Source organism: Elgaria multicarinata, chromosome 6 (genome assembly GCF_023053635.1).
Source record: "Elgaria multicarinata webbii isolate HBS135686 ecotype San Diego chromosome 6, rElgMul1.1.pri, whole genome shotgun sequence".
NCBI lineage: Eukaryota > Metazoa > Chordata > Lepidosauria > Squamata > Anguidae > Elgaria > Elgaria multicarinata.
Genome location: NC_086176.1, coordinates 1,737,454 through 1,760,550, shown reverse-complemented (window position 1 = coordinate 1,760,550; position 23,097 = coordinate 1,737,454). Strand labels below are relative to the sequence as shown.

Below are 23,097 nucleotides of genomic sequence, written 5' to 3'. Positions count from 1 at the left end.
CCATACATGTCTACTTGGTAGAAATAATTCCCCCTCCTGCCTTTAATGTGGCTTAGACCCAAGCAAGAGCGTGGGGGATTCTAGCTCTGTGTGCAGGCTACCTGGGAGTAAGCCCCATTAAGCACAGTGGGGAAAGGCCAAAACACATGAGGCAGGTAAAGTGCTCACCTGTGCAATCATTTCATATTTGCGGCATGGGTGCTTCTGGAGATGGCTTCTATGGAACCGGTTTCATTGATGAAACTTGCAGGGTCCAGCTGACTGTGTCTTCAACTTGGAGCCTTCTGCTGCTTCTGAGTCCCCACCGAACCCCACCCCCACCCCCACTCCATGCTGCAGAAAATCTGTCAGGGAGAAAAAGAATAGCTACACAAGGCCTCTTGGCTGGTAGCACCAGGAACCTATGCCTGGAAGCATCCTATGAGCTGGCAGGTAGAGGTGTCTTTGCTACTAATAATGAGGAGAGCATGGATGTCAACTGCTGTGCTGACTCTTCTTGCTATTTACAGGGTTGACACATGAGTTGACACTGGGTTGACAAATGTATTTAGGACATTCATAACCTTCCTTTCTTCCAAAATCTCATCCATGCTGACACAGACCAGACAGAGGCCTGCTTAGCTTCAGCAGGGCAGTTGCATCCTGTGCCCTCAACCCAGCCTTCCTTAGTATGGTGCCCTCCAGAAGTTTGGGACTACAGCTCCCATAATTCTGGCTCATTGGCCATGTTAGCTGGGGCTGATGGGAGCTGAAGTCTAAAACATCTGGAGGGTGCAGGATGGGGAAGTCTCCCTCAGATGCCCTGGCACTGGGTGCCCATGTGAAATGGATATGTGGGCAAGTGCTCTACCCATAGTTGCTGTCATGCCTACTTTTGTCATTACTCCTAAGCAAAATATGTTTTTGATGAAGCTGAACAGCAACAGTCTTCATATAGTAATGTGGTCCCACATACTTTAATTGGTTTCCTCTTTGAAAATTAGTTGTGAGGCTGCCCCTTTCCTTTTTGGGTTCTGTGGAAAGTCAAGATATGTTGTCAAAGTGGACCCGGGTGCAATTTCTCTAAGGAGAAGTTTCCTTGTGGACATCATCCCTTATCCCTTATCCCTGTGTTTAGTCCTGCAAGTCAATTATTGGTGAATGACTTTTTGAACTTTTTTTTTTTCTGCTCCTGCTTGCCAGACTAGGACTCTCCCTTCTTACTTGGCAAAAGCTACTCTTCTTAACACTTAAGAGAGAAAAGCATCAGCATCTGTTAGCTAAGTGTTACCCATCTTCCTGTCCATTTACTATAAACCACAAAAGGAAAGGAGGAGCTGAACAACCACTTCCCTCTTTGCTATATATCTTAGAAGAAACTACTTGCAGTCGTATTTACATGAGGCAGGAGGCACGGGCTGTTCCGGTGAGCCTCCTTCTATTTATATGAAGGAGTTGCAGAAAGCAGAACTTATTTTGTGCCAGGAACTGAGCTTACAAAGGTTCAGCTCCATTATCTCTTTTCAATACCAAGAATGGACTGTGCAATGTATAAGGCAATAATTGAAATTATCTTGCACATATGCAGAGTGTCTTTCATTCACCAGCTTGCCCACACTCAAATGAATTGAGGAGTAAGTCAATTCCATCCCGGATTTCTGTTTAGAAATTAGGAACTTGTGTCAAGACCAGCAGAATGCCATAGCACATTAGCACTAACTGCAAAAGGCGGGAGAGCATTTTGCCTGTTGTTTAAATTGATTCCCAATGCAAATGTAAAAGATATTTGTTGCCTGGAATGTTCTCCTACATTAAAAGTATTCATACATGACTCAAAAACATGAGTGTCAGGGGGAAGTCTTCATATAATTCTGGGGGAAGTCTTGCATATAATCCACATAAATTATTAGTCCATAACATTTATATTAGACAGCCCACCCACACATCATGTGTGGCGTATAAATTTGAAAGAAACTCTTCTCCAGTTTACAACAGCTTCTCAACCTAGAAGCAGTCTTCAGTCAATACAAGCGGGGCAGCAATCCTATACCAATGTTATGGTGGGAGCAGAGATACACTGGTGCTACATTGGTGGAATAGCCACTACATCCAATGCATGCTCATCCCAGGAGGTGACAGGAAAACACACAATCAGAAAATACAAAAACAGTGTAAATTTGACAGACACTCCACCATCCCTGGAAATACTGCCAGTGCTCTTTAATCAAGGACTGTGCGGGTGACAGTGCCCACATGCTGCCCATACAGAGGCAGGCGATGAGTTCATAGTGAGCCAGGCAACCCACCAGGCAGGGGTTCAAATCCCCTTATGTTTCTCATAGCCACTGTTTTATGACCACAACACATTGAAACCAAATATCTGCTGTCTAGCATGGTTAAGCTGCCATATTTTAAACCATCAGATTTGCTGTGAAAGCTTTCCAACTTAGGCAAGCCTATGAGGCTAATTTGTTGGTTTATAGACTTCACATTATTATTATTATTATTATTATTATTATTATTATTATTATTATCATCATCATCGAACAGCAGAGTTGGAAGGAGCCTACAAGGCTATCGAGTCCAACCCCCTGCTCAATGCAGGAATCCACCCTAAAGCATCCCTGACAGATGGTTGTCCAGCTGCCTCTTAAATGCCTCTAGTGTGGGAGAGCCCACAATCTCCCTAGGTAACTGATTCCATTGTCGTACTGCTCTAACAGTCAGGAAGTTTTTCCTGATGTCCAGCCGGAATCTGGCTTCCTTTAACTTGAGCCTGTTATTCCGTGTCCTGCACTCTGGGAGGATCGAGAAGAGATCCTGGCCCTCCTCTGTGTGACAACCTTTTAAGTATTTGAAGACTGCTATCATGTCTCCCCTCAATCTTCTCTTCTCCAGGCTAAACATGCCCAGTCCTTTCAGTCTCTCTTCATAGGGCTTTGTTTCCAGACCCCTGATCATCCTGGTTGCCCTCCTCTGAACACGCTCCAGCTTGTCTGCGTCCTTCTTGAATTGTGGAGCCCAGAACTGGACACAATACTCTAGATGAGGTCTAACCAGGGCCGAATAGAGAGGAACCAGTACCTCACGTGATTTGGAAGCTATACTTCTATTAATGCAGCCCAAAATAGCATTTGCCTTTCTTGCAGCCTTATAACACTGTTGGCTCATATTCAGCTTGTGATCTACAACAATTCCAAGATCCTTCTCGTTTGTAGTATTGCTGAGCCAAGTATTCCCCATCTTGTAACTGTGCATTTGGTTTCTATTTCCTAAATGTAGAACTTTGCATTTATCCCTATTAAATTTCATTCTTTTGTTTTCAGCCCAGCACTCCAGCCTATCAAGATCACTTTGAAGTTTCTTTCTTCCTTCCAGGGTATTAGCTATCCCACCCAATTTTGTGTCATCTGCAAATTTGATAAGCATTCCCTGCACCTCCTCATCCAAATCATTAATAAAAATGTTGAAGAGCACTGGGCCCAGGACTGAGCCCTGCGGTACCCCACTTGTTTCGTCTCCCCAGTTTGAGAAGGTTCCATTGATAAGTATTCTGTAGCCAACTAGTTGTTCCATCTAGACCACTTTTAGCTAGTTTGTTAATCAGAATATCATGGGGCCGAAGTCAAGATATATGATTCCACAGCATTCCCACAGTCCACAAGGGAGGTTACCCTATCAAAAAATGAGATCAAATTAGTCTGACAGGATTTGTTCCTGACAAATCCCTGTTGGCTTTTAGTAATCACTGCATTGATTTCAAGGTGTTTACAGATTGACTTCTTTATAATCCCCTCCAGAATTTTCCCAGGGATGGATGTCAGACTGACAGGTCTGTAGTTCCCAGGTTCCTCCTTTTTGCCCTTTTTGAAGATAGGGACAACGTTAGCCCTCCTCCAGTCGTCCGGCACCTCACCCATCTTCCATGATTTTGCAAAGATAATAGACAAATGTTCTGAGAGTTCTTCTGCTAGCTGCGTCATTACTCTAGGATGCAGTTCATCAGGCCCTGGAGATTTGAACTCATTCACATAAATCAGGTGTTCTTTGACCATTTGTTTATCAATCTCAAACTGCAATCCTGCCCCCTCAACTTCTGCTTCACTTTTTCCAGGGGGGGTCATAGACCCGCTTTTGGGAAAAGACTGAGGCAAAGTAGGAATTGAGCACTTCAGCCTTTTCTTTGTCATCTGTTATCAATTTGCCATCCTCATTAAGCAGTTGAACCACCATTTCTTTCCTCTGTCTTTTACTACTCATGTATCTGAAGAAAGCCTTTTTATTTATTTTTATTTTATTTATTTATTTAAGGATTTTTATGCCACCATTCAGCCAAAAAAGGCTCTTATGGCAGCTTACAAAAATATTTCTTGACAGTCCCTGCCCACAGGCTTACAATCTAAAAGACATGACACAAAAGGAAAGGGGATTGGCAGGGGGGAGGAGGGGGGGGGAAGGAAAGCAAATTCAGGCACTACAATCTTAGTTGGAAAGTTCAGCAGTTACAGGTGACAGCAGGAGGGAGGGGGCTCTCAGCTGGAGCTGGACCCAGGCACGGTGGAGAGGTGCCTGGCTGCTGCTTCCTCCCTCACTGGTGGCCTCTGCAGAGACAGTTGGTAGCAGGAGGGAGGGGGCTCTCAGCTGGAGCTGGACCCAGGCACGGTGGAGAGGCGCCTGGCTGCTGCTTCCTCCCTCACTGGTGGCCTCTGCAGCAACAGTTGGTAGCAGGAGGGAGGGGGCTCTCAGCTGGAGCTGGACCCAGGCACGGTGGAGAGGTGCCCGGCCGCCTCCCCCCTCACTGGCGGCCTCTGCAGCAACAGTTGGTAGCAGGAGGGAGGGGGCTCTCAGCTGGAGCTGGACCCAGGCACGGTGGAGAGGTGCCTGGCTGCTGCTTCCTCCCTCACTGGTGGCCTCTGCAGAGACAGTTGGTAGCAGGAGGGAGGGGGCTCTCAGCTGGAGCTGGACCCAGGCACGGTGGAGAGGTGCCTGGCTGCTGCTTCCTCCCTCACTGGTGGCCTCTGCAGAGACAGTTGGTAGCAGGAGGGAGGGGGCTCTCAGCTGGAGCTGGACCCAGGCACGGTGGAGAGGTGCCTGGCTGCTGCTTCCTCCCTCACTGGTGGCCTCTGCGGAGACAGTTGGTAGCAGGAGGGAGGGGGCTCTCAGCTGGAGCTGGACCCAGGCACGGTGGAGAGGTGCCTGGCTGCTGCTTCCTCCCTCACTGGTGGCCTCTGCAGAGACAGTTGGTAGCAGGAGGGAGGGGGCTCTCAGCTGGAGCTGGACCCAGGCACGGTGGAGAGGTGCCTGGCTGCTGCTTCCTCCCTCAAGGTGGCCTCTGCAGAGACAGTTGGTAGCAAGAGGGAGGGGGCTCTCAGCTGGAGCTGGACCCAGGCACGGTGGAGAGGTGCCTGGCTGCTGCTTCCTCCCTCACTGGTGGCCTCTGCAGCGACAGTTGGTAGCAGGAGGGAGGGGGCTCTCAGCTGGAGCTGGACCCAGGCACGGTGGAGAGGTGCCTGGCTGCTGCTTCCTCCCTCAAGGTGGCCTCTGCAGAGACAGTTGGTAGCAAGAGGGAGGGGGCTCTCAGCTGGAGCTGGACCCAGGCACGGTGGAGAGGTGCCTGGCTGCTGCTTCCTCCCTCACTGGTAGCCTCTGCAGAGGTTATTTTTATTGCTTTTAGCATCCCTCGCTAATCTCAGCTCATTCACAGCTTTAGCCTTCCTGACTTCTGATTTCAACACTTCTGTGCCACCTGTCTGTACTCTTCTTTTGTAGCCTGGCCTTCCTTCCACTTCCTATATGTATCCCTTTTTGCTTTCAGGTCATCTCTAAGCTTTTTGTGGAGCCACATTGGTTTCCTCTGTTGTCTTCAATCTTTTCTCCTTGTTGGAATTGTTTGTAACTGTGCCCTTAAAATTTCCTTTTTTAAATACTCCCACCCATCCTGCACTCCTTTTCTCATTAGGCTCACTTGCCATTGGACCTTACTTATCATAGTTCTGAGTTTATTAAAATCAGCTTTCCTAAAATCCAGAGTATGTGTATGGCTACACTCAACTTTTGTCTCCTTCATAATCAAGAATTCAAGTATGACGTGGTCACTTTCCCCCAGTGTTCCTGTAACTGCCACTTTATCCACTAAGTCATCCCTATTGGTCAATATCAAGTCAAGGATTGCTGATCCTCTAGTTCCTTCCTCCACTTTCTGTAGGAGAAAGTTATCACCCATACATGTCAGGAATTTCTTGGAAGGGCCGCTTTTGGCAGTATTTGTCTTCCAACGGATATCAGGCTAATTGAAGTCCCCCATCACTACTACATCACACTTCCTTGAAACACTGGCAATTTGTTTCTCAAAAGTTTCGTCCTCGTCCTCTCCTTGATTGGGTGGTCGGTAATAGACTCCAGTTATCATGTTCTTTTTATTCCTTGCCCCATTTATTTAAATCCAGATGCTCTCGATGGGGCTCCGAGTCTGATCCGCCTGTATTTCTGTGCAGGGTTAGGTATTTTTAACATATACTGCAACTCCACCTCCCTTTCTATTTTTTCTGTTCTTTTTGTACAAGTTATATCCTTCAATTGCTATATTCCAGTCATGGGAGTCATTCCATGTCATGTCATTCCAGTCATGGGAGTCATTCTGCCTTTTTTCTTCCAAGGAACCCAAGGCGGCGTACATAATCTTCCTCTCCATTTTATCCTCACAACCACCACCCTGTGAGGTAAGAGTCTGTGGCCATGGCTAGACCAGGCCTGTATCCCAGGATCGTCCCTGGATCATCCCTGTACATCCAAATGACACACAGGGGATACCGGGAGCAGGCAGAGACGACCCCTCCATTTGCCTGGGATAATCCTTAGGTCTAGCTAAGGCCTGTGACTGGCCCAAGTCACCCAGTGGGTTTCCATTGCCGAGTGGGGACTAGAACCCAGATCTCCAGACTCCCAGTCCAGCACCTTTTTGGCTATAATCTGTAATTAGTTGTCTAAGTAACTTGATTGATATTGGATTGACCACAATATGAGGAAAGAGAGCCCACACAACACAATGTCAGCTTAGCTCCCTGAATAGGACAAATGCAGAGAGCACCCGTGACTCTCCTAAGACAAGGATGCAAAACCCACCTAGGGAGGAAAAATTCTCTGCACAGGCAGCCATGGGCAGGAGCTGAACACTCAACAAGGCTTCCAAGGTGGTTCCTGGCCCTCCAGTAGTAGCTACAGCCACACTGACTGCAGCAGTTGCCAGTGGCTCACTGGAAAGGGAAGGGGGTTGGGGAACAGCAGGTGCTTTATATTAATTAATTATATTAATTAATTTATATTTATTTATTTATTTATTACATTTCTATACCGCCCCATAGCCAAAGCTCTCTGGGTGGTTTACAAAAGTTAAAAACAGTAAACATTAAAAGTATACGAAATCTAAAACCATCAAAAACATAAAAAACAACAGTGTAAAAACAACAGTATCCATTTAAAAACAACAGTTCTGGGGTCCATTAAAAACAAACTTAGCATTGTTAAATGCTGTTAAATGCCTGGGAGAAGAGAAAAGTCTTGGCCTGGCGCCTGAAAGATAACAGCGTTGGCGCCAGGCGAGCCTCATTGGGGAGATGAGTCGGGCAGCCACCACCGAAAAGGCCCTCTCCCTTATTGCCATCCTCCGAGCTTCCCTCGGAGTAGACACTCGGAGGAGGACCTTAGATGTTGAGCGCAGTGTATGGGTAGGTTCATGTCGGGAGAGGCGTTCCATCAGGTATTGTGGTCCCAAGCCATGTAGGGCTTTATAGATTAAAACCAGCACCTTGAATTGGGCTCGGAAATGTATAGGCAGCCAATGCAAGCAGGCCAGAATCGGTGTTATATGTTCAATCTGGCCGCTGCATTTTGCACAAGCTGAAGTTTCCCAACCATCTTCAAAGGCTGCCCCATGTAGAGGGCATTGCAGTAATCTATTTTGGAGGTTACCAGAGCATGGACAATTGAAGTTAGGTTATCCTTGTCCAGATAGGGGCATAGCTGGGCCACCAGCCGGAATTGGTAGAAAGCACACCGTGCCACCGAGGCCACCTGAGCCTCAAGTGACAGAGATGGTTCTAGGAGAACCCCCAAGCTACGGACCTGCTCCTTCAAGGGGAGTGCAACCCCATCCAGAACAGGTTGAACCCCACCCTATCCGGTCAGAGGAACCACCCACCAGCAGCATCTCAGTCTTGTCTGGATTGAGTTTCAGTTTATTAGCCCTCATCCAGTCCATTGTTGCAGCCAGGCACCGGTTCAACACATCCACAGCCTCACCTGATGAAGATGAAAAGGAGAAGTAGAGCTGCGTGTCATCAGCGTACTGATGACAACTCACTCGAAAACTCCGGATGACCACACCCAATGGTTTCATGTACATGTTAAACAGCATGGGGGACAAGACTGACCCCTGCAGAACCCCATACTGGAGAATCCACGGGGCCAAGCAATATTCCCCAAGCACCACCTTCTGGGGCCAACCAGCCAAGTAGGAGCAGAACCACTGCAATGCAGTGCCTCCCACTCCCAACTCAGCCAGACGTTCCAGAAGGATACCATGGTTGATGGTATTGAAAGCCACTGAGAGATCAAGGAGAATCAACAGACTCACACTCCCCCTGTCTTTCTCCCGACATAGGTCATCATACAGGGTGACCAAGGCTGTTTCTGTGCCAAAACCAGGCCTGAAACCTGACTGAAATGGATCCAGATAATCAGACTCATCCAAGAGTGTCTGGGGCTGGCCCGCAGCCACCCGCTCAAGGACCTTGCCCAGGAATGGAACACTTGCCACCGGCCTGTAGTTACTAAGATTTTCCGGGTCCAAGGAAGGTTTCTTCAGGAGTGGTCTCAGTACTGCCTCTTTCAGACGGCCTGGGACCACTCCCTCTTGTAGAGAGGCATTAATCACTTCCTTGGCCCAGCTGGCTGTTCCATCCCTGCTAGCTTTTATTAGCCAAGAGGGGCAAGGATCCAGTACAGAGGTGGTTGCGCAGACCTGTCCAAGCACCTTGTCCACATCCTCGGGCTGTACCAACTGAAACTCATCCAAGATTACAGGACAAGACTGTACTCAGGACACCTCACTAGATTCACCTGCTATAACACTGGAGTCTAAGTCCTGGTGGATGCCAAAGATTTTATTCTGGAAGTGCCTAGCAAATTCATTATGGCGGGCCTCAGATGGTTCTACCATGTCCTTGGGGCTGGCATGTAATAGCTGGTATTGAAGTGTATTGACAGCTATTGGAGCCCATTGACACATACTATGTACCACTTTCGTACTGCTACATCCTGCTTGGTGTGGCTCCTGCCTTTTATATACCGCTTTCATAGTGCAGTATCCTCCTTGGAGTAGATGAGGCCTGTGGTAGATAATCGCATAACATGCTCCAGAATAGTAATGGAGGATCCTCTTTGAAGCATGTTTTAATTACTCTTCCAAATCTGTCATGAAGCCTGTGGTATATTTCTTCACAAAGGGGCTTACAAGTATGAACTCCTATTTCTTAGATGAAGATTAAAAATGTTCTCTAACTATGGGACTGCCTCCCCATAAGGGCTGCAAGGCAGGGTGTGAATGACATGACCTTAAGAGGATGCTTACCTGAGATCAGTGTCAGCCCTGACCAGCTGTGCTTGAGCTGGATAAGAACTAGGTGATGGGAGACAGGGGAAGCAATGGTAGTGCCAGCAGAGGACGTGGTTGTGGGGATGGAACACATCCGGGGATGTGGCCCCATTCCCTGATACCAGGCGTGTGGAGGTGTCACGGGGATAATCCAGCCCCCATCCTAAAGGGGTTCAACATCTCTGTCATAGGGCTATGTCTGTTTGGCCTCGTGTCATGCACACTCTCAAAAGGGGGAACTTTGGTGAAGAAGCAGAGCGAAAGGACACTTGCACAGAAAGGGAACCCTCTGCAGAAGACAGCCCAGCCTCACGTCATGTACATGGGAACTTGAACACATTGCTAACGTTTCTCTGCCTAGAATTCTAACTGGTCCCTCACTTTTGGAGCTCCATCAGATGAGTGTTTTATTGCATGGATTTTTGCGGGTCCCTCTCACAATGTTGTCTGCCTCCCGCACGCCTCCTGCCCCTTCTAGCCTTCTTTATGCTACAAAAAACCACCCCAGTAAGTCTGACTGATTTTTAAAGATGGAAGTTGCTGCTATCTCCTGCTGTGTGCAGGAGAAGCAGCGTGATCAAAATGGCTCACTGAATGGGCCATGTGCATGTTGTTTACTTTCCCCTTCAAAAAAAGGAAGTAATGACGGACAGAAGCACAGGTGGAGAAGCAATGGTAAACAAACACGATCCCCCCCCCCCCACACACACACAATGTGATAATGCTCTAAGTGCACAGCATGTCCGTCAGGATAGTACAGTGAATCAGTAGGAGCCTGTTGGTATTAACTTGGGATACAGGCAAATCTTAGTATGAACATCTCATCCAAGCCTTTTGGAACTGAAAAACTGAGCTGAGACTGTGAGCAACCCCCTCTCCCTTCCTGCTTTGCATTTCAAGTACAAATACTGGTCTTCCTCATACAGAACTCGAAACAGATAGGTTCAGCTGATGGAAAACAGATGCTCTTGGGCAGCATAAACAGCTACTTTATATGGCATCCAGCAGCTTGTGCTGTTACTGAGTGTATAAAAATATACAAGGGTAGACCTGTGAATGGTTTATGTAGGGGTAAACCTCCAAAATGCCCATCCCATTGTGGGTGGTAATTTGTCTGTCCTCTTATTTGTATCGTCAAACTCTTTTAATCGTGCCTTTGGGAACCTGAAGTAACTTTAGTGAATTAGTTTGCACTGCATCGTCTTCGATGGAATGGACACTCAGGTGTGTATCCAAATGAGGTTTCCCCTGAAAACAATGCAGTGCAGTTAGCACCTGCACTCTGGCAAGCACCCAAATGCCCATTTCACAGCTTTCAGCCGAATGCCCACTGGGTTCTGCACCTGAGTTTGCATCCCATTGAAAGCAAGGTACTGCAGAAAGTCCTTCTGTACTCAAATGTGCGTTTGGACATGCATCTCATTTACCCCCTCTCTGATTTTCTGGGGTGGGATGGGGTGGGGTGGGGGACGGAATTGGAATCCACTTGCCTAAGGATTCCCCACTCTGTATGGTCTTTTAATCTGGAAGGAGACAGTCTCTCTTGCAACTTAAAGGGCCAGCCATCACTTGGCAGAGTGATAAAAAATTTAACAACAAAGTATTGGCATTGTTGAGCAGAAATGACAGATCTGTTGTGTGCTTGTATTATATAATTAAACATTCTCTGGAAACAGTTATGGCATTCAAGTTTAAAATAAATCAATAAACAGCCAGCACAGATGAGCCGGATCAGGACCATGGTATGAAGGGAAGGGTCCTTTACCCCAACATACTCCTACATAGACCCCCCACCCCCTGCACTTACTGTTCACAATGGTAAGAAAGTTTCTGTTGGGCAAGCGGGAGATTCCCTCCTGTTGTGAATAGCGGTCCAGGAGATAGGCACACTGCCTGTTCTGGATGGGGTTGCCCTCCCTCTGAAAGATCACAATCATAGTTTGGGGGTACTCTTAGATCCACCATTGTCGCTCAAGGCCCAAGTATCCATGGCAGCTCGGAGTGCCTTTTGCCATCTTTAGTGGGTTCACCAACAACAGCCTCTTCTGGACAGGGATAGTTTGGCCAGAGTGGTATAGTTGTTAGTAACCTCAAGACTAGATTACTGCAATGCACTCTATGAGCTTCATCCCACATACCTGTTTCCCTTGAATTATCCCCTACAGCACTAAGCTGGCTTTGTTGTTGTTGTTGTTGCTAAATCACACCCCAGGTGGCAGTGCTCCTAAGATCCTTTGCAAAGGGTTTAAGGGGGGAAATGTAAAAAAACCCATAAGAAATCAATGGATGACCCAATTTGGTATGCTTAAAGCTCTCTTTAATATCAATTACTGTGCCAATTTTGATGTCTTTATCTTTAACGTTTATGCAGATGTAAGCATCTGTTTAATTTTTCTTTAAACATATCAAATCCTGCTCCTGCGCCCCAGTGGCCGCTCGGAAAACAATAAATGATTTGCTCGAAAACTACTAGCAAAATAGCTCGATTCTTTTCCCTTTATAGCACAATTAAAGCAGGATGCATGGGAGTACTTCACAGTCAAAGCAGATTATATAAACTGGAAAATTTTAGAGTACTTCACAATAAAAGCAGATTATAAACTGAAAAACTTCGGAGTCCTTTGCACGCAATTCGCAGTGATTGCACAGTATAACGCTGGTGTGATAAGCTCTATGTGGGGCTACCCTTAAGGTTGTGCCTGAAGCTGGAGCTAGTGCAGAATACATCAGCTCAGCTGTTGTCGGGAGCTACCCCTTTTCAGCATGCAACTCCTTTGCTGAAGGAACTGCACAGGCTGCCTATTTGCTACTGGGCCAAGTTTAATGTTTTAGTACCAGGATATCTGAGAGAGTGCCTTCTTCCCTACCAAACTGCCTGGACAATGAGATCATCAGAGGGCATGCTTTTGGTGGTGCGTCATAAACCTATGGTTCACCAGGAGAAGAGCCTTCATTGTGGTGGCTCCCTTTCTGTGGAACTTCCTGCCTTGGAGGTCAGGCAGGCACCAACACTGTGTTGCTTCTGGCGACAGCTTTATTCCAGGAAGCATTCCACGACTGACAGCCACTTAGGCTACAGCTAGACCTAAGGTTTATCCTGGGATCATCCAGGGTTCGTCCCTGCCTGAGCACTGGATCCCCTGTGTGTCACCTAGATGAACAGGTTTGACCCCTGGACGATCCTGGAATAAACCTTAGGTCTAGCTAGGGCCTAAGTATAATTTTAATGGTGTTTTAATTTTTATATCTTTTACTGTTTTAATTATTATGTTAATTGCTCCAGAATCTGTTTCAGATATGGAGCAGTATACAAATTTTGTAAATAAATAAATAAATAAATAAATAGCAGAAGTACCCGAGGATTACAACTGGGACTGTGGCAGGTGGGTCAAAGGGTTAAAGTCCTCTCCCCCATGACACAGCTCTTATCCAGCTTGCCCCTACACCCCAGGCCAGCTATATCTTTCTTTCTTTTAATTTTTAAATTATTATTTTAAATAAAGTGTGCTAGAACTAATGTGTGACCAATGTCGCATCAGGGCCCAATCTACACCAAGCAGGATATAACACTTTAAAGACGGTATGAAAACGTTATATGTAATGTAACTAGATTGTAAGCCTATGCGGCAGGGTCTTGCTATTTACTGTTTTACTCTGTACAGCACCATGTACACTGATGGTGCTATATAAATAAATAAATAAATAAATAAATAAATAAATAAATAATAATAATGTGTCCTGGGCCTGAACAGTTGTCATAACCATTATAAACTGTTATAAGCAGTAGTGTAGATCTTGCCCAATTTCGCCCTGAGACAACTACTTTAGAAGTCAACCTAAGAGAAGCTATTGCCGAGTCTATTAACACAGCACATGGCAGCCGGAGAAAAGCAACGTGAAATGGGAGGGAGGGAACGCTCCGCATTGGGGCAGTGGTTCCGAGGGTGAGAAAAGGGCTGCTCTAAGTAAGCAAAGGTGTCCCTACTTTCAAGCATGACCTTTGGGTGGGTGTCTCTGCTTCAGCCGACAGGAATCCCAGAAAGCAGCCACAAGCTCGGTGCAAGCCTTTTCCTCACCTCCCGTTGAGTGCAAACTGCTCTGAAATACAAACAAAATTATAACTGTCTTGCACCTTAAGTGGTTTATCTTGGAACATCGTAGCATGAAACAAAGATACCAGCATGAGTATGGATTAGAGGAATGTCTGAAGGACCACAGGTGCTGTGGTGGGAAAGAAACTAAATCAATATGAGGCCAAATATAAACCCTTGTTCTTGATAATTTTGGAGGCTGAAGACACCTCTTGTCTTTCCTAACAACACCAAACAAGTCTGCTTTTGCTTGTCTTATGCAGCATGACACAGCGACTCTGCGGTTAAAAACACACACTTTGTAGCCAGCGTGTTCTCTAAAAGCCTCCCTTCCCTCTGATCAGTACAATCGCTTCTCTACTCAGGCTGGATTTCAGGGCACAGCCCTGAGCCCGGAAGCCCAGCCCCTTGCCCCAAATGATTGCCCAGAGAGTAGCAGGCGATAGGCGCCTGGAGTCACCATCTGAGACAGCGTGGGCAAGACAGTTCTTGATGCAGCCTACGCTTTTCTTATTTTAAAATACATTTTACAGTCAGGGGCCAGCCAAGCAGGTATATATGGTTATGGAGGCTCATTTTATTAATTTTACTTTAAAAATATGTTATCCTTTTCTACCACAAAATGATGGTTACTCCCAAGTAGATGCCTCAGTAGCACATACATTAAGAACTGAACGATGGCAATATGGATTCTTATTATTACACCTGTAGGTTTTCCCAAATGTTTCAGAGGTAGGTCAAGGGTGGGGAGACTCAGACCCAAAGTCAGCTGAGAGTGAGGCCCTCTCCCCTATTTCCAGTTCCCCCCTTGCAGTCCCAGTAACTGAGTGCTGCTGCTTTCTGTTCCCATGTGCCTACTTTTTTATCAGCTTTCTCATTCAGAGATTGTGTGGCGAGCCACACGGAGATTCTTTATCCATTTAATTCTGAATGTTAATCAAGGTGGGTTTGTTTCTCTGGCAGTAGATGGTAGCCAGTAAACTAATGTATACATTTTAAAAATACTGGTTCCACGGGCCAAACGGCACCTGAGCCACATTCATTCAAGGTTGGATGAATGACTTCCCACCGCTGCTTTCTGCTCCTTACATCTGAGTAGACATGTTCAGTCAACACCTCTTTCTCGGTGATTAGCAGCTTGCTTCACACCCTGATTTTCCTTGTTGTGAATGGATGCGGCAGGAAATTCAACAAAAGAAAAGGAGTAGCCCACCTACCGTGACGCGGCAACATCAACCCCCCCCCACCGCCAAAACACACACACATGTAGTAAAGCCAGATTTAATTAAGGAATCTGGGACATATTCCACTGGAACTGCATGGAAGCTGGGTGGTAAAGGGGATTGATTGATTGATTGATTGATTACATTTTTATACCGCCCAATAGCCAGGTAAGCCCCCCTTCCCCACCTACCTGGCTCTGCTGCTGTTGCTGCATGGACCGCAATGGCAGTGGACGGGGGAGCCATGTAAGCTCCCCTCCCCCACCTACCTATGTCTGGAGCTTCAGAGCAGTCCAAATCGCTTCGGACCGTTCCAAACCGCTTCGAGCCGATCCGGACCTCCCCTGATCTGCTCCGGAACTGGGCTTCTGAGGTCCTGATCGACCCACTCCGCTTCGGATCCAGGGATCCGTAACAGAGCGGAGCACACCCCTATAGAGTACACCCTTGTTCTCAATTGCTCTAGAGCACACCCTTGCAGGCTATAATAGCCGATTGTGAGTGGGGGAATATTTTGGGCTGCAGCTGCCCCTTTCCCAGGCACTTGACCTGGATTGGCCCTGGACTGGGCTCCTTGCCTCTGGTCCCCTTGGATGCTGAAATGCAGCTGCTTGGGAGCTTGATCCCTGCTGTGCTAAAAAGCTCCCTGCCACAGCAGTGACCCTCGTGCCAGGGAGGGAAGGAAGGACCTGCCTAGTGCCTACGTGTTGTCACTGTAGCCAGCCTGATCCAGGGGCTAGGACGAAGGTATGTGGAGAGGGATGGGAGGGAAGGGGGAATTTTTCTTTGGTTCAGATTACAATCTGAACCAGGGAAGAACTCTGGAGGTTGTATGAATGCTTCGAGATAGAGGTGAGCATTATTAGTTGCTATGCTTTATACTGCAAATGAGAAAATTATTTTTGATCACATCACTAATTAAAATAATGCAATGGGGGTGGAGAGAAACACTTTAATAGTCAAGCAAACCCTTCTTACACACCCTCTATTAGCAGTCCAATCGCTCCAGTATTACCTATCCATGTACAGCCAGCTTACACTTCTGCTAAGGGAGCAGTGGAAGACCTTATACACTATGGGTAAGGAAAACCTCATGCCAGATGAGATCAAGCCGTTTGTCTTGAAGGAGGCAGTTATACCAGGTAGCACGGGGTCCACCTACGCTAGTATTGTCTATGCCAATTGGCATAGTCTTTCCAGTTCTTAATTGGAGATGCCAGAGCATCTATTACAGACAACCTTGTCTGTGGAAAGCAGGTACTCTACTACTGAGCTATGAGCACCATTTCGGGCAGAGGAGATAGGTATTTTTAGAAGACAAAAAGGGCTATGACATATCTCTTCAGATATGCCTGGGAGTAGAGGAAAGTCTTCACCTGATGCCAATGTTGACAGCAGATGGTCCTGGAGGCGGGGGGCGGGGGGCGGGGGGAGCCACCATTGAGAAGGCCCTCTCCTTGTCGCCATCCTCTGAACCTCTCTCGGAAGAGGCACTCAGAGGGGTGCCTTGAATGTTGATTATAGTGTCTCCGTACCAGGAGAAGCCCTCCTGAGCCATGTAATGCTTTATAGCTCAAGCCCAGCACCTTGAACTGGGCTCCAAAATGTACAGCCATTCAGTGCAAGTGGGCCAAAATCTGTGTTATATGCTCAGAACTTCTGGTCTTCATTATCAATCTGGTCACCACATTTTGCAAAGGTTGCAGCTTCCCAACCATCTTCAAAGGCAGCCTCATGCCGAGTGTAGCTGGGCCACCAGCTGAAGCTGACAGAAGATGTTCCGTGAGGCCACCTGAGTCTCATGTGACGATGACTTTAGCAGAATCCCAAAGATACTGTACTGTTGGGAATATTGCAACCTCACCTGCAAGTTACAAGAAGGGGCAGTGTAGCATTTAGTTAGTTAAAGCATGGGCATAACTATCTTAGAATCTCTATAGCCCATGGTGTGATTCCTCCCATTCATGCTTTCTCTCTCTGAACCTCCACCATTGCTGGGAGCACATGGTCTGCTCTCTTCCTCTTTCCTCTGCCTGTGTAAAAAAACACAAAATGGACTGAACAACCTCTCTTGAAACCCTACGCTACGCCTGCATTTGTATGTGCAAATGAGTAAAATAGATGAGTAAAACTTCCCCCCCTGCATTAAACAAAAGGTGTGGTCTCTCTCTTGTGTGTTCTTGTTTGCCTCCTGTATGCATATGGGACGGGTAAATGCTAATTCTGTTCTGCCGTTTGTTTGTTTTTCTCTGCTAACTGTCTTCTTAACAGGAGGCAGCAATACCAAATAATCCCATCAGATAGGAATCTGCTCCTTCAAGGGGATGGCAACCCTATACAGAACAGGTTGAACATCCTTCATCTGGGCAGAAAAACCACAACATCTCAGTCTCGTCTGCATTCTGTGCAGCGTGGGACAAGAAATGTGGCCAATGTGCCTTTCAGAGCACTAGAAAATGACTAGGAAAATTCCACTTTCAAAGCAACCCTTGAGATAACAATGCTTAGCACTTGCATTATGCAAAGCCCTTAATCTTCATAGCATTCTATAAACATGAGCTAAACTGTGCAAAGCATTGGGGAACTGGAGGAAGCATGCAGTAGCTGGAGTTTGCAAACAGAGAGCAGTTAAAAGGGTTTTACTTACAAGGTTGTACAAAGGAGATACTGATGCCAGTAATATAAATGACAGGTTCACCTGAGTGCATCAGCGTCTTTGCTCTTGCTCACATGAACACAAAAGAGACTGACCTAGTGCAAGGGTGCTTCCCTAAGATGTCCCCTCTCAGAACCTTTGTCTATTATCTTTGCAAAATCATGGAAGACGGGTGAAGTGCTGGAAGACTGGAGGAGAGCTAACGTTGTCCCTATCTTCAAAAAGGGCAAAAAGGAGGAACCTGAGAACTACAGACCAGTCAGTCTGATATCCATCCCTGGGAAAATTCTGGAGCAGATTATAAAGAAGTCAATCCGTATGCACCTTGAAATCAATGCAGTGATTACTAGAAGCCAACATGGATTTGTCAGAAACAAATCCTGTCAGACTAATTTGATCTCATCTTTTGTTTGGGTAACCTCCCTTGTGGAATGTGGGAATGCTGTGGACATAGAATCATAGAATAGCAGAGTTGGAAGGGGCCTACAAGGCCATCGAGTCCAACCCCCTGCTCAATGCAGGAATCCACCCTAGAGCATCCCTGACAGATGGTTGTCCAGCTGCCTCTTGAATGCCTCTAGTGTGGGAGAGCCCACAACCTCCCTAGGTAACTGATTCCATTGTCGTACTGCTCTAACAGTCAGGAAGTTTTTCTTGATGTCCAGCTCAAATCTGGCTTCCTTTAACTTGAGCCCGTTATTCCGTGACCTGCACTCTGGGGGGATCCAGAAGAGATCCTGGCCCTCCTCTGTGGGACAACCTTTTAAGTATTTGAAGAGTGCTATCATGTCTCCCCTCAATCTTATCTTCTCCAGTCTAAACATGCCCAGATACATCATGTATCTTGAATTCAGCAAAGCTTTCGACAAAGTGCCCCATAATACTCTGATTAACAAACTAGCTAAAAGTGGACTAGATGGAACAACTATTAGGTGGATTCACAGTTGGCTACAGAATCAGACTCAAAGAGTGCTTATCAATGGAACCTTCTCAAACTGGGGAGAGGCAACAAGTGGGGTACCGCAGGGCTCAGTCCTGGGCCCAGTGCTCTTCAACATTTTTATTAATGATTTGGATGAGGAGGTGCAGGGAACACTTATCAAATTTGCAGATGACACAAAATTGGGTGGGATAGCTAATACCCTGGGAGACAGAAATAGTTTTCAAAGTGATCTTGATAGGCTGGAGTGCTGGGCTGAAAACAACAGAATGAAATTTAATACGGATAAATGCCAAGTTCTACATCTAGGAAATAGAAACCAAACACACAGTTACAAGATGGGGGATACTTGGCTCAGCAATACTACAAACGAGAAGGAAAACTTCCTGACTGTTAGAGCAGTACAACAATGGAACCAGTTATCAAGGGAGGTTGTGGGCTCTCCCACACTAGAGGCTTTCAAGAGGCAGCTGGACAACCATCTGTCAGGGATACTTTGGGGTGGATTCCTGCATTGAGCAAGGGGTTGGACTCAATGGCCTTGTAGGACCCTTCCAACTCTGCTATTCTATGATTCTATGGGCCTTGCTAGACCTACCAGGCAATCCGGTGGGGAGTAGGGGTGAAGCCGCGCTGCAGCTAGTGCAGGCCATCCACCCTAGCTAGACGTAACACGCGACGGGGTAAGGGAAAGCCCTGTCGCGTAGGCCATTTTAGAAGAAATTAAAGGGCCATGTGCGCAGGAGCGCACCAACGAGAAGGTAAGGCTTTTTTAATAAAAACATAAAGGGTTCCCCGCTCCCCCTGCCCCAGATTTCCCCCAATGTCTGATGCCCCCCCCGCTCGCCAGTCCGCTTTCCCGCTCACCCCCCCGCTTGCCCCCCGTCCTCTCGCCCCCCCCGGCCCCCATCTTTCCCCCCTCGCCCCCAGCCCGATGGGCACAGTGCTCCATAGGTGCACTGTGCCCAGTGCACGGCTTCTCCCAGTTACTTGCGTCATCTGCACGCACAGGGGTGAGCCCGGGTTTCAGCCTGGGTTAAACCCTTGTATAGCAACGGCCTATGATTCTATGATTTTGGAATTGTTGTAGATCACAAGCTGAATATGAGCCAACAGTGCGATATGGCTGCAAGAAAGGCAAATGCTATTTTGGGCTGCATTAATAGAAGTATAGCTTCCAAATCGCGTGAGGTACTGCTTCCTCTCTATTCGGCCCTGGTTAGGCCTCATCTAGAGTATTGCGTCCAGTTCTGGGCTCCACAATTCAAGAAGGATGCAGACAAGCTGGAGCGTGTTCAGAGGAGGGCAACCAGGATGATCAGGGGTCTGGAAACAAAGCCCTGTGAAGAGAGACTGAAAGAACTGGGCATGTTTAGCCTGGAGAAGAGAAGATTGAGGGGAGACATGATAGCACTCTTCAAATACTTGAAAGGTTGTCACACAGAGGAGGGCCAGGATCTCTTCTCGATCCTCCCAGAGTGCAGGACACGGAATAACGGGCTCAAGTTAAAGGAAGCCAGATTCCGGCTGGACATCAGGAAAAACTTCCTGACTGTTAGAGCAGTACGACAATGCAATCAGTTACCTAGGGAGGTTGTGGGCTCTCCCACACTAGAGGCATTCAAGAGGCAGCTGGACAAGCATTTGTGGGGGATGCTTTGGGGTGGATTCCTGCATTGAGCAGGGGGTTGGACTCGATGGCCTTGTAGGTCTCTTCCAACTCTTCTATTCTATGATTCTATGATTCTATGTTTGCTACAAACCATTACTCTCTAAACAAAAGTCTGTCTTGCGCTTGACTGGCAGTCTTCATCCTAATCAGACCTGGAACAAGTCATCGTGGGGTGTGAGCCGAGACCTTGTGAGGCGTCCCACAAGGCCACCACCATTGCTTGGGCCAGGGCTGTGCAAGCGCCAGCTTTGGAATTCCAAAGCATCAGTGGCCATTTTACAGAGAATCTGGCATTTCATGCAAAAGCCCATCAAGAAAAGGCCCTACAACACCTCTGATCTTGCGGAACTGGCTGTTTTGCTTGTGGCCATTGTGCGCATGATCCTTTCTGCACCCTTTCAGGGGCCCGGCATTGACAAGCAGCCGAGAGAAGTGGGCGGCTCTCAGGGGAATCGGGCAGCTGTGGGGCACTCACGGACCCTGTGGTGAGCCAGAGACTTGCCCCAGGTCCGTGAGTGGGCAAATGGGCGACTGACCGGTGGTGGCGGCAGCAGTGAGGCCACAAGCCCCCATTGCTCTCAGACCCCATTAATTCTGTCTCTCACTATCAAAGCATGCTGGGAGCTGTAGGACCTTTCTTTGTTGGATGCTAGGACTGTGCATGAAATGGCAGATTCTCCGTAAACTGTCCGTCAGTGCTTTGGAATTCCGAAGGCAAAAGTTGCACAGCCCTAGTTTGGGTCCAGAGCAAGAGGCAGCTAACAAAGCAAGTTGCAATGGTGCAGCGGTGGGGCCGCCCCATGGGGCCTCTGCGAGGGCGTGGAGCCTTGGCAGTTGTCCCACAATGCATATTCTTGACGCTGGCCTTGTGGGATGCCTCGCAAGGTCTCGGCTCACACCCCACAACGACTTGTTCCAGGTCTGATTAGGATGAAAACTGCCAGTGAAACGCAAGGCAGACTTTTGTTTAGAGAGTAATGGTTTGTAGCAAACATATGAGAGGGGACATCTTAGGGAAGCACCCTTGCACTAGGTCAGTCTCTTTTGTGAGAAGGGGCAGCAGCAGGTGCCGCTGCCCACGTGCTCCCTGGCACTCTGAGGGTCAAGCAAGCATGTGATAGCGATGATGACAAAGAAGAGGTGCACTAGCAGGTTGCGACAATGGCAATGAGAAGGCGGGAGGGCCCCCTCAGAAACCTGGAACCAACACTGATGCCCCAGAAAGGGATGAGCCCAAGGGAAAGTGGCCTGGGAACTCTGTGGGGCTCAGAGTTTTGGGGGACCACCTTCCAGCGGTGGCGGTGGCCTTTTCTAAGCTCCTGAAGAGTAGGAAGCCTGGGAATCTCGTACTGCTGTTCCCTCCACAACGGTCGCTTCCTGACTGTCAGGATAAGCTGCAGAGCCTGGAACGTGTCCTTCCTTTTGCTTCTCTCTTTCTTTGCTCCATTTTTACCTCCCTCCCTCCCTCCGTCTCGCTCTCTCTCTCACCTTTGGGCCCTCTTCTCCTCTGAGTTCCCTTCCCCGTCTGCAAGATGAAGCATGGTTTTATTCTGGAGCATCAGAAGCACCCCCCCCTTCTGGCCCCTGGTGGCTGCTCTGCATGGTTGTTTGATTGCTGAGGGCACAGGTACGGCAGGGTGGGCATGTTGCTTTCAGTGGGGGCGGGGGGGGGGGGCGGGGAGTCAGCACCTGAAGGGCTGGGAGGGGAATATCCTGTTGCCTAAGACCAGTATGAGACTGGAGACAGTGGCGACTGCTGCTACTGCTGCTGCTATGTTGACCTTTTACCCCAACTTGAAAAATGAAATCCAGTCTTACTAGGACAGCCCTTTATTGTGTCAGGCCTTAAGCTTCCCTAGCATACAAAATTTTGCTCTAGAAATTGGTGGTTACAGTTATAGTTATTATAATTATAATTTATATAATTAGATTCATGCTACAGTGATGGGCAGTATAAAAATGTAATAAAATAAATAAATAAATAAATAAATAAATAAAATTTATGTAATCATAATTATAGCTATTAAGGCATTAGGACCTGATGGCAACTGACCCTAGAATAAAGGAAGCAAGAATTTCTAAACTGTGTGCCATGACAGAACTGCTTGGGTAGAGCAGTGGAGGCTGGAGGCTCCTATGTCAGTGGGGCGGTGAATCTGCTGTGGGTTTCAGTCAGAAGTCATAGAATCATAGAATAGTAGAGTTTAAAGGGGCCTACAAGACCATCGAGTCCAACCCCCTGCTCATTTCAGGAAGTGTAGGGAGCCTACAGCACCCAGTATTCCCAGGCAGTCTCATCCAAGTACTAACCAGATCTGACCCCGCTTAACTTCTGAGACCAGACGGGATCGGTGCTATGGGTGTGTGTGGGTGTGTATACACACACACACGTACGTGGTGGAGGCTGGTGGATCCTTTAGATTCACCGCCCACTGACATTGGCGCCACCAGCCTCCACTGGAGTACAGTAACATTAAGGACACTTGTGAGCCAAAACTACCCATCCGCTGTGGAGGCTGGTTGACTGATTCACTGATCTGGGCAGGAGTCCGTTCATTCTCTAATGTGAGTGGATAATTCTGGTGAATCTCTAGGTCGTGTGATTAGATCATTCAGGCACTCCTGATTAGTGGTGTCACCCACAGACACTCATATTTCTAAGCTTAGAAATGAAAGTTTCAGGGCTCATGTTGCTCATCTCAAATAGGAGGCAAGCATTCCTGACTTGGAGCTGAGCAGAAGCAGGGAAGAACAGCTGGCCTAGCTGAAGTAGAAGCTAGAAAAGTAAGCCAGTTCCCAGAGAGTGAGTGAACAGAGAGTGAGCTAACAGGAAGAGCAAACAGGAGTTTGACAGGGGGAGTTCGGCAGGGGAGGTCAAGGGGGA

The 23,097-nt window shown here is 47.6% G+C and overlaps 1 protein-coding gene across 10 annotated transcripts in view; it reads left to right on the top strand.

The window, feature by feature from the left end:
* Positions 1-23,097, top strand: part of CAMK2G (calcium/calmodulin dependent protein kinase II gamma) — a 566,994-nt gene that overhangs the window by 72,571 nt on the left and 471,326 nt on the right. The gene's annotated exons all lie outside the window — the stretch shown is intronic.